The sequence below is a fragment of the Eumetopias jubatus genome, unplaced genomic scaffold (assembly GCF_037043125.1).
Source record: "Eumetopias jubatus isolate StellerSeaLion01/CBP00866 unplaced genomic scaffold, mEumJub1_p1.0 scaffold_9, whole genome shotgun sequence".
NCBI classification, from domain to species: Eukaryota; Metazoa; Chordata; class Mammalia; order Carnivora; family Otariidae; genus Eumetopias; species Eumetopias jubatus.
Genome location: NW_028274815.1, coordinates 21831398 through 21848321, shown reverse-complemented (window position 1 = coordinate 21848321; position 16924 = coordinate 21831398). Strand labels below are relative to the sequence as shown.

General features: G+C 43.6%; 1 pseudogene; it reads left to right on the top strand.

The window, feature by feature from the left end:
- Positions 1-3017: 3017 nt before the first annotated feature.
- On the top strand, positions 3018-3994 carry LOC114205837 (chloride intracellular channel protein 1 pseudogene; annotated as a pseudogene).
- Positions 3995-16924: the final 12930 nt, after the last annotated feature.

Sequence of the window (16924 nt, the reverse complement as noted above, 5' to 3'; positions counted from 1 at the left end):
AGGGGGCAGGGGAGACAACTGGGGGAAAAAAAAGCTAAAAAATGCCTTGGATCCCAACCAGCCAGAGGATGCACAAATGGAAAATTCCTGCTGTGTGTCAGAGGCCCACCTGGCCCGGGTGACAGCCAGCCGAGCCGGACATGCAGGCCCCACTGCATGTTTAGACAGCACTTTCCTGCCCTGGCCAGAGTTCTCCCTGGCCCGTACCATCACCCCTCCTGGGAAGGTGGGTAGAGATGCGGGGTCCTCCCCACAGGCTCAGGAGAGCGTCCTGTTTCCATGACGGAACAGGGGCTCAGCAACAGGAGGGTGAGCTGCAGGAGAAAGATGAGGCTCAGGTTCAGCCCCAGGGCGGCCCGGAACCCATCTCTGGGACCGGGGAGTAGCTGCATTGCTGCTGTGGTTCTCAGGGTCCTCATCTATGTTGTGGGTGGGGGGTGCTCGGGGAGGTCTAGCAGGTCCTCCTCACCAGCCTTCACATCCCGTGCGTGGAGGCCCACAGTCTCAGGGGTTCCACATCTGCCTTGGGAGAGGCCAAGGCCCCTTTCATCGGCAGGCCCTGGGGCAACTCTCAGAAACTGCGCTGAGACTTAGGCTCACCCTCTGAGGAAGGCGGCCAATGGTCGTCTGCAGCTATAGGACAATGACTTTGCCAGCTTTCAGCACCCACCGAGATTTATGAGGGTGATCGCTGGGAGGCAGGCTTGGGGTGAGTAGATTGAAATGGACTCCCTCCACTCCAAGCCTGGGGGCAGAGGAGGTGGGGGTGATGGACCTGGGAGAGGCAAAGAGGAGCCCTGAGTCCCAGGGGGCAACGTCTGTCTAACACCATGCAGGGGAAAGTCCCTGAATCTAGAACGCTCTAGAGGCCAAGCCTCATGCTCTGATGTGGGCTGAGAGCGTGATTGGGCTTCACCAGCTGGGAGGGAGTGGTCCTCAGACTTTGCCCAGATCCCACACTCACAGCCTCAGCTGCCCAGGGGCTCCAAGGGCAGGGTGGGGCAGGCTTGGTGGGGGTTGTGGGTATTCAGAGCCCTCATTAGGGTTGAACACGTTGGCCAAGGCTGGTCTGCAGATTCCCAACTTTGGGGAATGTGATTGGCAAGTCAGCCCAATGGACTGGATCCGTTCTGAGACCCTGACAAGGTCTGGTCTGGGAGAATGGTCAATTCACCAGGGTGATGCCATGTGAAAGGTCCCATGATTAGTGCTATGTGGCCTATTGGATTCTCCCCTCCATGCTAATCTCCCCTTCTTGGCTCAGGTTCCCACAGAATGTCTCTCAGTGCCTTTTACCTGTCCCTTTGGTGCCTAGGAGATGTGACAAATCTCGACCCCAGGCCACCCCTGCTTCTGAACTCTGCTGTCCCCAGCCTCCTCTGCCCACACCACCCCTCAGGCACATACTTAAAGGAAAGTGCTCGGATGGCGCTGCATACAAGCCCGGACAAGGACAACACTGGCCCCTGTGATTTCCCTCTGGCTGGTTGCTTGTACCAGCCCACTGGGGAGGGGCGTCCAGTCCTTGTCATGGACTAGCCTTCCTCCATCCTCAAGCTCTTTCTCTGAGCTCCCGGTCACTCAGAGACAGCCATCCCTTTCTCAGACCCATGCCGGCCCCTGGGCGCCAGGCCACGCCTGCCCTCTGGGAGGCCCGGCTGCTGGTGCCAGCAGTGAACTCCAGGGCTGTTGTCCCTCCTGAGGTCAGTTCCAGGAACCACTCCATTCAGAAAACCCCGCCTCCTGTTTCTTGTTTTCTCCGTTTCCAGCCCATGCTTTCCCTCCTCTGCTTCCCTACATGCTCCTCGGTGATTCAGGTCACCCGGAAATAACTTTTGCTTCTTCTGAGGCCCGGAATCAACATCACAATGTGCATCTCTGAAATTCGGAGAGGCTCAGGATGGTATAGATGGGAGTGTGCACACCTGCACGCGTGTGAGTGTTCGTGTGTGTGAATTCACATGATTTGAGGACAGCTCTGGTCCCCAGAGAGCACAATGTCTCCCACTTACAAAGGTCCACAAAGACCTGCTTCCCTCCTTCCACGTCAGCTGGGCTGGGTGAGTGCGGGTTCTGAGGGGCTGCAGGATTCCCTCCTGGTCACGCCACAGAGCAGGGAATGGTTTCCAGGAGCCCTGAGCCCTGCCATAGGGCCCTTTCCACAACATGCTACTTGGATGTCAAGGCAGGGGGGGTTGAGCCCAGAAATCCTTACTGGGGGGTGGTGGAAGATGCCTTAATCTGGGGGATGGGGTCTGAGCTCGGTGGGGTGCGGGATGGCGTTTGGAGGCAATCGCCATCACTCACTTTTCCAGAGTACTCCTTTGGTCCTGCAGCTCAGGATGCATCCTGATTTATGGGGCACAGGATTCCAGCAGCTCTGGGAAGGGTTCTGGTTTTTGCTGGGCTTGAGCTCCTGGGGAGAGGCTAAAGGGAGGGGCCTGCACTCGAATGTTAGGAGTTAGGAGGTTGGGGGGCGGAGCCTGTGGAAGGCCTGAAGCAGGCACCCCAGGATGCTTCCACCTGCCTTTGGTGACAAACCCCCACAAAAAAGGAGGCAGAATGGGAGCCCCAGAAGGGGAAGCAGTGGCCTCGGAGCAAACAAGGAGGAAGCAGTTCCTCCCCCTCATCCCACTGTGGGGTGTTGCTTTTGCTTCAAGACTGAGCTTTTCTGCCACAAAGTTCTGCCGGCCATCTTCACTAAAACCACAGAGAAACTATGTATGTTGTTCACTCACTCCCATTTAACAGATAAGGAGACTGAGGCCTTAGTTTTGTGGGTTTTTTTTTTTTTAAGATTTTATTTATTTGACAGAGAGAGACACAGCGAGAGAGGGAACACCAGCAGGGGGAGTGGGAGAGGGAGAAGCAGGCTTCCTGCGGCGCAGGGAGCCCGATGCGGGGCTCGATCCCAGGACCCTGGGATCATGACTTGAGCCGAAGGCAGATGCTTGACGACTGAGCCACCCAGGCGCCCCGAATGAGGCCTTAGGTTAAGAGAAGCTGAGTGGCCCAGTTCCCCCAGCGCCGGCCGCTTCCTGGTCCCCGTCGCAACCACGGCTGAAGAACCTCAGGTTGAATTGTTCGTGAAGGCTGGCAGTGATGGGGCCAAGGTTGGGAACTGCCCCTTCTCCCAGAGACTGTTCATGGTACTCTGGCTCAAGGGAGTCACCTTCAACGTCACCACTGTTGACACCAAGAGGCGGACTGAGACAGTGCAGAAGCTGTGCCCAGGGGGGCAGCTCCCGTTCCTGCTGTAGGGCACCGAAGTGCACACAGACACCAACAAGATTGAGGAGTTTCTGGAGGCGGTGCTGTGCCCTCCCAGGTACCCCAAGCTGGCAGCTCTGAACCCTGAATCCAACACGGCGGGGCTGGACATATTTGCCAAATTTTCTGCTTACATCAAGAATTCAAACCCGGCACTCAATGATAATCTGGAGAAGGGGCTCCTGAAAGCCCTGAAAGTTTTAGACAATTATTTGACATCCCCCCTCCCAGAAGAAGTGGATGAGACCAGTGCTGAGGACGAGGGCATGTCTCAGACGAAGTTTCTGGATGGCAATGAGCTCACTCTGGCTGACTGCAACCTGTTGCCAAAGCTCCACATAGTACAGGTGGTCTGTAAGAAGTACAGGGGATTCTCCATCCCCGAGGGGTTCCGCGGAGTGCCTCGGTACTTGCGCAATGCCTATGCTCGGGAAGAGTTTGCCTCCACCTGTCCAGATGATGAGGAGATCGAGCTGGCTTACGAGCAAGTGGCCAAGGCCCTCAAATAAGTGCCTCCTGAGACTCCGTCTCCCCTCTCCATTTTCTCCACAAAGGCACCAACTGGTTTCCACGTGGTTATCCAAGGGACACACTCCAAAATGGCCAGTGGGCAGAGAATCCTGGAGCACTTGTGCAGGGCTGGCTGGGGGGCTGAGGGGAAAAAATGGGGAATCTAGGTAAGATTTTTATTGTGGGATGGTGCGGGTAGGACAATGTATTTCAGTAATAAAATACAGAATGAAAAAAAAAAAAGAGAAGCTGAGTGGTGCCACTAGGTCTCCCAGCTAGAAAGTGGTAGAGCCAGGCTCCAAACCTACATCTTCTGATTTTTAAGTTCTGACACCTTCCATGAGCACCGACAGCCCCCCTCAGCCTCAGCAGAGAGCATTTGTGTGGCGAGGGGCAGGGGTATGGAGGTTTCAGGCAATCAGGCCTGGGCTTCAATCCTACCCCCTGCTAGTACTGATTGTGTGAATTTGGGCAAGTTTCTGAATCTCAGTTTTCTCCTAAAAAAAGTGGACTTAGTGAGACACTGGAGCCATTCTGGCTCCTGAAAGCCAACTGTGCATATTTCTTTCCAATTCTGCATTTCAGTAACCTGGGGGGGGGGGGGGGCGGTGGTTAGCTTGCTATGGGCCATGGGAGAAAGTATTTACACCACAGAAATGAGCAAATCCGACAAGTCCTTCCTTTCTTCCATTTAACAAACATTCGCAGACTGCTAGTCTTCCGTCAGGCTCCAAGCATGGTGCTAGGGAAGCAAAGATGAGTAAGACAGAGTCTTATCCTAAAGGATTTCATGGAAGAGAAAGAGGAAACAAGCATGAGAAAGAGCCAGAATATCACCAGGGACCAGAGGGGCTCACAGGGCATTGCTGTAGTCGGTTGGGGGTGGGGTAAAGAGTAAGAAGGATATTTCTCTGCAAAAGAAGCAGCTTCAGTAGACTTTCATACTGGAGTGTTCTGGAAATTGCAAACATGGGCTTGGGTTTAAAAGCCTAAGCTTTGGTTTGGAGTCACACAAGCGGAGTTTGGGACCCTGGCTGTGCCAGGCACTATGTGTGTCAACTTAGCCAAGTTATTTATTTATTTTTCTAAAGTAGGCTCCATGCCCAATGTGGGGCTTAACCTCACGACCCTGAGACTGAGAGCCTCATGCTCTGCTGGCTCTAGAAGCCAGCTAGGCACCCCAACTTAGCCAAGTTATTAAACTTCTTGGAGACTGTCTCTTCATTTGTAAGATGGGTTGATAATTTTTAACTCACAGGGTCCTTGTGAGAATTAATTGAGATCATTTATTCAGCACAAAATACCTACTATGTGCCAGGCACCATTCCAGATACGGGAAGGCACAAGTGAATAAAATAGGCCAGGTGCCTGCCCTCGTGGAGCTTATCTTGGAAGGGGACAGACAGTGAACAAATAAAATGTAGCATGGTGCCAAGTAGCCATACGTGGGTTGAAAATAATAAAGCAGGTGTTTGGGGTGGGTTCCCCAGGAACAGTCCCTGGGATGCACATTTGCTAGGGAAGTACTCCCAGGGAGAGTGGTAGCGGAGAGAGAAGCAGGGCAGGACAGAGGAACCAGGCTAGGGCGCAGATGAAGTCCCACAGAGGGCATCCAGCCTGATCCCGCAGGGGCTCTGGAGGGTAAATTATGCTCAGAGGGCCCCAGCCCCAAAGCGAGAGAAAGATTTCATGAGTTAGTACGAGCTTAGGATTGTGCCTTGCATGCATGTTGGCCAACAGATGAACGCCCCTTCAGCCGAGTCAGTCCCAGTCCCTGTGCCACCCCGCTTCCCCCACCACTGTGTGACTCAGTGATCCAGAACAACTTATAGTTTGTGTGAACACTCTGAGTCCTTTCATGTTGGGTACCTCTGCCCACGTTGTTCGCTTCCTGGAATACCACTGTTCTCTCTGGAAAATTCTTAGTCATTCTTCAAGTCTCAGCTAAAATGCTGCCTCTATGTCTTTGAAGACTCTCCCAGGCCATCCTGGGGGCTTCTTCCTGTGTAACTTCTGAATCGGTACCAAGCCCCTGGAGCAATAATATTTCTTTAGAATTACCTATTCATGACTATCTGCACACTAACCTGGGAGCTTCCTGATGAGTGTGGACAGGTCTTTCAGCTCTGGGTCTCCAGAGTGTTGGGCACACAGTAGATCCTCAGGAAGCATTTACTGAGTGAAATAGCTTGATCATCGAGTAGCTTTGTGCCCTTTGGCAAGTAAAAAAAAAAAATCTCTTTGAACCTCAGTTTCCCCCTCAGTAATTATAGCTGCAATTTAAACTAAGATTTCTTAGTGGTTTTAGGCGATCAAATGAGGTAATGAATATAAACTCTGAAATGCTATCCAGATGTTTTATTATAAAAAGGTAGGGAAAAAAAAGATCCAGCCTGGAGGTCAACAGTGGCTGTGGCGACCCAAATGTCTCCAGAGATCTTGGCTCAGTCCAGAAGACATCTGGAGAGCATTCCAGTATGAGAGCTCTAAGCAGGTGACAGGATAGCTCCCTACCTTCTCTGACACTTCCTCTGTCACCAGCCAGAGCTTGAAGCTGGCCCTGGGAAGGAGATATAACTCTCCATGGACCCTCATTCCCCACTTGCAATGAGTCACCAGTAACCATACATACCCAAGCTAGTGGTATTGAGAACTGAAGCTTCTTCCTGCAGAGGAAGGATTGAGGAAGGAAACCTTGTCAATGGGCATCTTTGTCCAGATGATGGGCACAGGACTAATCTGTGGTCACTGTTGCAGGTGAATCTTGCATGGGGATGCTGTGACTCTGTAAAACTTGTTCCAGGTCACATCCAGTCTCTTCCAAGGCTGGTCCCTCTTTTCCTGACTCTCCAAAAGTCTGTCCTCCCTTCCCAGTCCCATTTCATTCTCCCATAGCATCTGCCAAGCCCTCTTTCAGTTACCTTGGTCCTCAAGGAACCATAACCTGATCTTTTCCTTCATTCTCCTCTGGCTCCAAGTTCTTTGGAGCCTTCAGTGTTGTTTCTTCTTCAATCCCATCTTGATGATACCTAGAATTTGAGAAACTTTTTTGGTTACATGACTCTAGAGTCCCTTCCTCAGCCATGGGATATGGCCTAAAGTTCTTCCTTTTATATGTAAGATGGTTATTTATACTTCAATATATTGTCATCAAACCACTTCTTAACTCCAGGTGGTCTGGCTTGCATTACCACCATTTTGCAAAACTTCTCTGACTCTCTCTAAGACACCAATAGGTGGCCAAGTTCATTAGCCTTCCAGCTTCAGGCCCTCTCCCAAGCCATTTAGCCAGTGCCTAATATAAATGGGTACTGGTGAAGATCCAATATTGTAGAAATGTAAGTTTCCCCAAATTAATCTATAAATTCAGTGAAATACCAATAAAAACTTAATAAGAGTTTTTAAAATGGAGCTTTACAAGCTAATTTTATAAGTCACCAAGGGAAAACATGCATAAGAATAGCCAGGCATATTTTTATACAGTAAGAACAATGGGGAGGAAGTTGTTCTTTCACATATAAACATTTACTATAAAGTGGTCAATATAGAGTGATATTGGTGTAAAAACAGATAACACAAACAATGGAACAGAGCAAAGAAAGAAAGCCATGGAAATCTATCTTATGCTAAAAGAGCATTTTAAATCTCGGGGAAAGAATTGACTGTCCAAAATGGTTTTCGAACAATAAATTATCCACTTGGTAAAACATTTATATATTATATTGGTGATGATTTTACTTCCTGAAAAGAGAATTCATTCTACTTTTTTAATCAGAAAGGAACTTATGGAAGGTATGTAGAGCTGCCAGAATTGCAGGGAGTGTTGGAGAAAAAGATTTCAGGTTGAACTTACCAGAATAACTTCTAAAGCCACTGCACAGAACTGAGCCGCTGAAAGAGATGCTGTCACTGCTACAATCTGGAAGCTGCCAGATAGCAGGAAGTTTTTGCCATGGATACTGTTCCAAAACCACACCACCATTGCTAGGATCTGTGCTAGTAGAATGGAAGCTGTGTTGCCTTTTTCTTATATAACTCAAAGCTTCATGTGTGTTCTACCTGCCTAGGTCTTCTAGGAAGCAGACACCAAGATAGAGTTAGAGGGCAGGAGATTTGCTGGGATAATGCCTGTGAAAGAAGAAGGGGAGAGGGAGCAAGAGTAGCAAGCAAAGCCTTCAGACTGTGGTATAGGCCTGACATCTGTGAAAGGAAAGGGAGAGGAAGGAAGACTGGGTAGAAAAAGGCTCAGACTGTGATGTAGTCTTGAGAAAAATCTTGTTCGCCAAAAAGATTGCCCATAGAGGAGTCCCTCTATGTGGGGAAGAAATAGCCATGCCCTATTTCCTCTCTATGCTCAGTCATTGACTAAGAGCTGTTGCAGATCCCAAAGGCATTTAACTGGGAGAATATACATTACATCTGGAATTATAACTTCAAGGGAGTCCCTGTAATACAGTAAGACACACCAGAAGGGGTTGATATGAATTTTGATCCAGCCAATGTATAGTATTTATCTACCATAGACCCCTACCTCACACCATATGCAAAATAAATTTTAGATGAATTAAAGAGGTGCAGGTAAAGAACAAAATCATGTTGTATTACAAGAAATACAATTGTATTACAAGAAAATATAGGAATATATTTCTATAACCTTGGAATAGAGAAGGCCTTTTTAATAATCTCAAGAATCTTCTTGAGCCTGGAATGCTGTGTAATCTATCAGGAACAGGCTATTGACATGTATTTTACTGTTGATTGTCTGCCTGCAGTCTAGAACACTACAGAAAATATTATTATTTTGTTATTTTAAATTTGCTTTTTAAGCAAAACACAAAATCTAAAACATATAGAGGCACATTTTAAATTAATTTGTATTTATTTTTATGTTTTAAAAAAGTAATTAACACTAACATTCTTAATGGTGAGAAACTAGATGTTTTTCCTCTAAGACTAAGAACAAGAATGTCTCCTCTCCCCAGTCCTATTTAACTTGTTCTGAAAGGGCTAGCTAATGCAAAAGAAAAAAAAAAAAGAAGAAGAAGAAAGAAAGAAAGAAAGAAAGAAAGAAAGAAAGAAAGAAAGAAAGAAAGAGAAAGAAAGAAAAGATATAAAAAATGGGAAGGAAGAAATAAAATGGTTTTTATTTGCAGATAACATGGTTGCCTATATAGAAGAATCAACAAAAAACTCCTGGAACTAATAAGTGCCTATAGCGAGGTTGCAGGATACAAGGTTAATATACTAAAGTCAATTGTTTTCCTATATACCAGCAATGAATAATTAGAATTTGATGTTAAAAATACAACATCACTTACATTAGCATGAAAGAAGAAAGAAAGAAAGAAAGAAAGAAAGAAAGAAAGAAAGAAAGAAAGAAAGAAAGAAAGAAAGAAGAAAGAAAGAAAGAAAGAAAGAAAGAAAGAAAGAAAGAAAGAAAGAAAGAATCTTATGTATAAATCTAACAAATATGAAGAAAACTACAAGACTCTGATAAAAGAAATCAAAGAAGATATAAACAAATGAAAAAATACATGTTCATGGATAGGAAGACTCAATAATTGTTAAGATGTCAGTTCTTCCCAACTTGACCCAAAGATTCAATGCAATCCCAACCAAAAATCCCAGCACATTATTTTGTGGATGTTGACAAACAGATTCTAAAGTTCATATGGAAAGGCAAAAGACCCAGAATAGCTACAACAATATTGAAGAAGAACAAAGTTGAAGGACTGATATTACCTGATTTCAAGACTTATTGTAAAGTTACAGTGATCAAGACATTGGTGAAAGAACAAATAGATCAATGAAATAGAATAAAGAGCCTACATATAGGCCCATACAAATATAGTCAAATAATCTTCAACAAAGGAGCAAGAGCAATACAATGGAGAAAGGACAGTCTTTTCGACAAATAGTGCTAGAACAATTGGACATACACATGCAAAAACAATCTAGACACAGACCTCACTCTTCACAAAAATTAACTCAAAATGGATCATAGACCTAAATGTAAATTACAAAAATTTAAAATTTGTAGAAGATAGCATCGGTGAAAATCTAGGTGACCTTGGATTTGGCAATGATTTTTTAGATTCAAAATCAATCTGTGAATGAAAAAATTGCTAAGTTAGACTTCATTAAAATTAAAAAATTCTGCTCTGTGACGGACACCATTAAAAGAATAAAAATGTAAGACACAGGCTGGGAGAAATCTTTGCAAAAGACATATCTCATAAGAGATTTGTATCCAAAATATATGACAAACTCTTCAAACTCATCAATAAGAAGAAAACCAACCCAATTAAAAAACTAGCAAAAGATCTGAACAGACATCTCAACAAAGACAACAAACAGATGGCAAATAAGCATATGAAAAGATGTTCAACATCATATGTCATTAGAGAACTGCAGATTAAAACAACAATAAGATATTACTACACATCTATTAGAATGGCTAAAATCCAAAACACTGACAACACCAAATGCTGATAAGATGTGGGGAAACAGGAACACTCATTTATTACTGGTGGGAATGCAAATGATACACCACTTTGGAAGACAGTTTGGTGGTTTCTTGCAAAGCTAAACATAAACTTACCATACAACCCAACAATTGCACTCTTAGGTATTTACCTAAATGAGCTGAAAACTTTGCTACACAAAACCTTGCACACAAATGTTTATAGCAGCTTTGTTCATAACTGCCAATAGTTGGAAGTAACCATGATATTCTCAATAGCTGAATGGATAAACAATTAATGGTACATCCATACAATAGAATATTACTCAGCAATAAAAAAGGAGCTAGCAAACCATGAAAAGACATAAAAGAACCTTAAATACATATTGCTAAGTTAAAGAAACCAGTTTGAAGGGCTACATATTGTATGATTTCAACTATATGACATTCTGGAAAGGGCTAAGTGATAGAGACAGTAAAAATACCAGGGCTTCTGAGGGAGGCAGGGAGGGATGAAGAGATGGAGCGCAGGACGTTTTTAGGGTGGTAATACTGAATGATATTGTAATGGTGAATACATGATACATGTATGTGTCAAAATCCATATAGTGTAGAGCACAGAGGGCAAACCCTAATGTAAACTATGGACTTTAGTTAATAATAACATAGCAGTTTTGGTTTATCCGTTGTAACAAATGTACCATACTAATGTAAGATATTAATAATAGGAAAAATTGTGCATGAACAGGTGGGGAGGGAGGAAGGGAATATTGTGATGTGGGGAGGAGGTATATGGGAACTCTTCATAGTTTTTGCTCAATTTTTCTGTAAACCTAAAACTGTTCTAAAAATAAAGTCTATTGAAAGTCTTACAAGTAATTAATATACTTGGAGAAAAAACTGGCAGCAAGTATAACAGACATATACTCTAGTTTTCTCAGTACAGTTCTGGTTTATACTCGTTGTCCTGGTATCCTAGCTGGTTTCGTATTTGTCATTCTCTAGGTGTCTTGGTTTAAGTGATAAATTATATGGCCACCCTAGACAAAAGGTTATTATTGGTAATATATAAAGAATTCCTGTAAAGCAATAAGAAAAAGATAAATAATCCAGGAGAATAATGAGCTATATATATGAACAGGTGTATTAGTTTGCTAGGGCTGCCATAACAAAATATCATAGATTGGGTGGTTTAAACAACAGAAATTAATTTTCTTACAGTTCTAGAGGCTAGCAGTCCAAGAACAAGGACATAGAAGGTTTGGTTTCTTCTGAGACCTCTGTCCTTGGCTTGCAGATGGCTACTTTCTCACTGTGTCCTCACATGGTCTTTCTACTATGCATGCATAGGTCTGCGTCCTGATCTCCTCTTCTTATAAGGACATAGTCACAGTGGATTAGGGCCCACCACATGACCTTATTTTACCTTAATCACTTCTTTAAAGGCCCAGTCTCCAAATATAGTCACATCACAACTGCTGGGAGTTGGGACTTCAACATATGAATTTTTTGGAGGTGGGGGACACAATTCATCCCATAACAGTAGAAAATTCACAAAAGTACAAATGGCCAATAAATATATGTCAATATTTGTAATAACACCCAAAACCAGAGACATGCAAATTAAAAACAATAATAACAAATAATCTCCCCCAATAGAATGATGAAAAAATGATAAAAGAAGACTGATTCTATCTAAGGTTGGCAAGGATGTAGGGAATTGCTGTTTGTTGATGGAACAAATTGATACAACTTTTGTTGAGGACAATTTGGCAGATTCTATCAACATATAAAGTACATATCCTTTGACCTAGAAGTTTCACTTCTGAGACTTGATCCTACAGAAACATAGAGGTACAAAGAGGTATGCATATAGATATAAAATTGCAGTATTTTGGGGTATTATTTAAAAATTGAAAAAATATTTAAATTTCTATCCATAAGTAAATAAGCTATGGTACAGCCACACTCTGGAACACTATACTGGAGTTAAAAAGAAAGTAGACCTATGATAAGATAAGTTTCACATGATATCCTAATGAATAGATAAAATGGAATCTTAAAACATATTAAGTAACTCAAAAAAGAGGAAATAGAGAAGAAGGAACAGATGAGACACATAGAACACAAATAGTAAAATGGTGGATTTAAACTCAACCATATCCACAATCTCATTAAATACAAATGTTCTAAACATCACAATTAAAAGGCATAGATTATGAGATTGGATTTTTTTAAAGGCATGCTCCAATTATATACTGCTTATAAGAAATCCACTTTAAATATAGTCATAAGTAGGTTAAAAAGTGAAAGGTTGGACAAAGATATACCATGCTAATACGAATCAAAAGAAAGCTATATTGGGCTGCCTGGGTGGCTCAGTTAGTTCAGCATCTGACTCTTGATTTTGGTTCAGGTCATGATCTCAGGGTGGTGAGATCGAGTCCCACATCAGGCTCTGCCCTCAGCAGGAAGTCTGCTTGAGATTCTCTCTCTCCTTCTCCCTCTGCCCCCCACACCCCTGCATTCTCTCTCTCTCTTTCTAAAATAAATAAATAAATCTTTAAAAGAGAGAAAGCTATATTGATATCATACAAAGCAGATTTCAGAGCAAAGAATATTTCCAAGAATAAAGAAGGTCATTTCATAATGATAAAGGGATCAATTCATCAAGAGGACATAGCAATTCTAAATGTATGCTCATGTTAAGAAGAAGTTTCAAAATAATGACACAAAACACATAGAACTGCAAAGAGAAATAGACAAACTCAAAATTATAGTCAGAGATTGCAAATCCTCTTGTCCTTATTTGGTAATTTCTACTCTACCCTTTCTTTATCTCTTTAAACTTAATTAAACTAAAGGCCCTTTTCAGATAACTTTTTAGTCTCTAATTTCTCTGATGTGAATTATTTCATTTGTTGGGTCAGTGGAATGTCCATCTTGGCGTTGGACTTCTCCATATATTTTATAATTTTTGTTTATAAGCTCATCTTCAACAGAGGTTATTTTTCACAAGAGTCCTGTACATGTTCTGAGTTATTAAGGTCTCTTATGGGATGATTTCACTATTGCTACCTCCTATTCTTTTTGGGGTTTATCTCTTCTGACCCTCTAGGGGTTATAGGTTTCTATTTCATTTCTGGTGCTTAGAAATTTTCTCTTTTCTCTTTCTTTCTTCCTTTCCTTCTTTCCTTTCCTTTTTTTTTTTTTTTTTAGCTTAGCTATGTTTTAAAATAACATTTTAAACAATTCTATAATATTTTGCTGTTTGGAGTAGGTTTGGGAAATTCTCATATCAGATTAGTTTTTGGTTTTGATAGAGTGTGTCAAAAGGTTTCCCATGATAAAACTTTGAAATTAGCCTTCAGCCAATTTCTTTCCTAATTGTCTTTTGTCCTAAAATTATAAAATTACTTTTTAATGAATTTATAATAAGTTGGGTATTGTTAAACTGGGAAAAATGCCATTTTAGGATTATAAGCTGTGTACTTTTTAGGATAAACTAAAATTTGCTTTATGGAAGATGTTCTTTTGTTTTAGCCTGTACTACTTGAGTTGGCCCTTTTAGCTATGCTATTTATGATAAAGCAAGGACCTGCCTATCATTCTTGGTGAGTATGGAAGAACACTGATGGGCCCTTAAAGGATATTTCTAGTTTGAAATGTTAATATCCTTTAGTAATACATGTTGAATGAATTTGTGAAATTTTGCCTCTGAGCATTGTTTTATTTAGAGCACCACCATCTCCTAATTTAGAATCAGACTACCCTACCCCTGAAATTGGTGTGTTCTTGCAAAGTGATGTGTGTTACTCTGGGATCAGTTGTTTGCACAAGATAAGGGGCTGGGGATGGAGAAGAATGTGGGAGAAAACTGCTCTTTCTTCAGCTTAGACTGGAGAAAACAACTGTGCAAATGACCCACATTGGGCCTAGCACAGCCCAGTCTGGACCTGGGAGTCGGTGTCCCACAAGACTTCTATTTAAACCTGACCATGCCAGTTTTGGGGAGATGTCTTGACAGGTATTTTGTTTTGATATCCCTATTGTGAGTAATGCATGGAAAAGGCAAACTCTGGAGCAGGAACAAGAAGACTTGGAAGGCAGAGCTTAGATTTGAGTGAGAGGGGGAAAAAAAAAACAACTACTTCCAGGAGCTGGGTGGGGGCATCACTTAGATCTGGACTCCAAGGAAGAGGAATAATTGGGATATACCTGGTGGTGGGTGATTTATCACTGGCCACATGGAGGCAGTTAACAGGTGAGATGGGAATTGGGCTTATAAAGGACTTTGAAGTTAGCTAGGGGCTGTGGGCTCTCAGCAGAGCCACTTCTAAGAACAGTTAGAGGATACTCTCTAGTATGTACTTCCCTTCCCATTCTGCCTAAGATTTCATGCAATGTTGTTAACTTACCTTGGCTGTGGCGTACAGAATTAGGAGAGATCCTGCCCATGCTTTGGGTGAGGAACAAAGGCCTGCCTGGATCTGGGTGCAGGGATGCCCAGGGACAGAGCAAGGCAGAGAGCGGTAGGCAGTGAAGCTAAGCAGCGCCAGGGTCAGAGCACAGAGGGCTTTGTAAACCATTCCAAGGAACTGGACTTTGTCTTGTAGGCCCCAGGGAGCCATTGAAGGATATCAAGCAAGATGGTAATAGGAACAAACTTACAATATATAGAAAGGAAAAAACTTCAGAGTATCTTATAAATTTGTAGACCATTGTAGTGGACATCTTCTAAAATGGAGCACCTCTTAAATCCTCCTGTGGTAACAGAATCCCTCTTTTCTGTGGTGTACCCATACCATGTGATTTGCGTAGAGCTGACTTTGATCTTCTCAAAAACAGGGAATGTGCCTGTGACCCAGGCCAGACCCCACAGGAGTAACTGACCTCCTGGCCACAGGTACTGGTTCAGGCAGGGGCCTATGACTCAAGTTTGGGTTAGTGAATCATACCTAAGACTTTTCTGACAGCTGTTAGAAAGACCATCTCTTTCTGGTGGGGTCTCTAAACTGACAGAATGTGAATCTAGGTCTCCTGGTGGCCAAGAGGTTTCCCACCATGTGAACAGAAAATAACTGACAGATGGTATGAGACTGAGCCCTCAGAGTTTGTATGAGACCGAGCCCTCCAGAGATGGTGTGAGAACAAGCCCTCAGGCTGTAGTGTGAGGCACAGGATCCAGCCATGGGCAATGCCAAGTAGAAATCGGCAGTTAGGGGAGAGAGAGAGAGGCAGAGGAAACCCCAAGGACATTGTTGAGCTACTGGATCCCAATCAATCCTTTCTTTTACAGAAGCCAATAACTTTTTTTCTGCTTAATCTAATTTGTTATATTTCTCTCACTTAGAAGTGAGAGTTCTTACTAACAGTTGTGTGTTCTCCTGATTTGCTCTTCCTTAGACTCAATATTCCTAATTCATTTCACAATTTGAGATGGTTCCTGGATCCCTCCCACCGTGGTCATCATCCTCTGGAGGGAGATGTCCACGTTAGAGTCCCTGGGGGACCTTCTCTGTAAGGGTTGTATTCTAATAAAGTACATAATGAACTCTTCTCTGAAGTAATCAAGATAGAAGGTTGATACCTGTGGATTAGGTGCTGAGAGGGTTATTGGGGGGGATCCTGGTGACAGCAATATATGACTTGAGGTATCTACATTTCTATAAAGAATGAAGCACCTTGGCTCTGTCATGGGGAGTTCTCAGAGGCCAGCACCTCAAGCAACTTCAGATTCTAAGTGGGAGGGAAAGTAGAAAAGAATGTGTCCTCGTTTATGGCCAACAGGATCTCAGGCTGCCCTGAAATATAGATGAAACCGTTCAGTCATCTTAACTGGCTGTTAATGAGTCAATCCATAATTTAGAAATGGCTTTAAGGAACAGCAAGAGGAAGGGGCAGGAAGACGCTCGGGCCAGACCTGTCCTTATCATAATCTGAGGATGTGTGTGTGTGTGTGTGTGTGTGTGTGTGTGTGTGTGTGTGTGTGTGTGTGTCTGTAGAAGGGAATAATGAGCCCACTTCCTTCCTGATCCTACAAGGATGTATAATCCCCCTGTTAAAGTGAGCTGAGGCCCTGCCTTCAACAGAACAGTCCTAGGCTTAGACGCCCAGGTGATGAATCCCTTCAAGTGCCCCTTGTAAACTGCTCTGAATCTCACTGTGTCCTGCTTTCATCTTCCCGATCACTTAGTAAGTTACACAAAAGATTAAAATCCCAATGTCTACTATTTTGGGTGTTCCCAAGTCTTTGGCCATATGGAGTCGCCTTGCCTTTTAATATCCAAGAGAAAATGGATCAAACTCTCAACACCATAGAAGGAAACCCAGGGTTTTTTGCAATACTTCTGGGGATTTGTTCCCAACCCCCCCCTTGACTGTTTCTATTGAATTCCCTTCCTTTTTTCCTTCTTTCCTCCCTCCTCTCTTCCTTTCTCTCCCTCCTCTTCCCCACTGCCCCCCTCCTTTCCAGGGCTGTTTTCTTCTCTCTGACTTGTGTCAAGACAAATGCAAAATACAGATCCTTTTTCTTGATTTCCCAACAGTAGCCCTCGCATGGGGGCATATGTAACACAAGTCCCCTACATGGAACTGGTAGAGCTGCACTGTCTCTTAGCACAGCAAACACCTTGAAGTTAAATATCAGATAGACTCTTGGCCACATCCTATCGCCCCCCC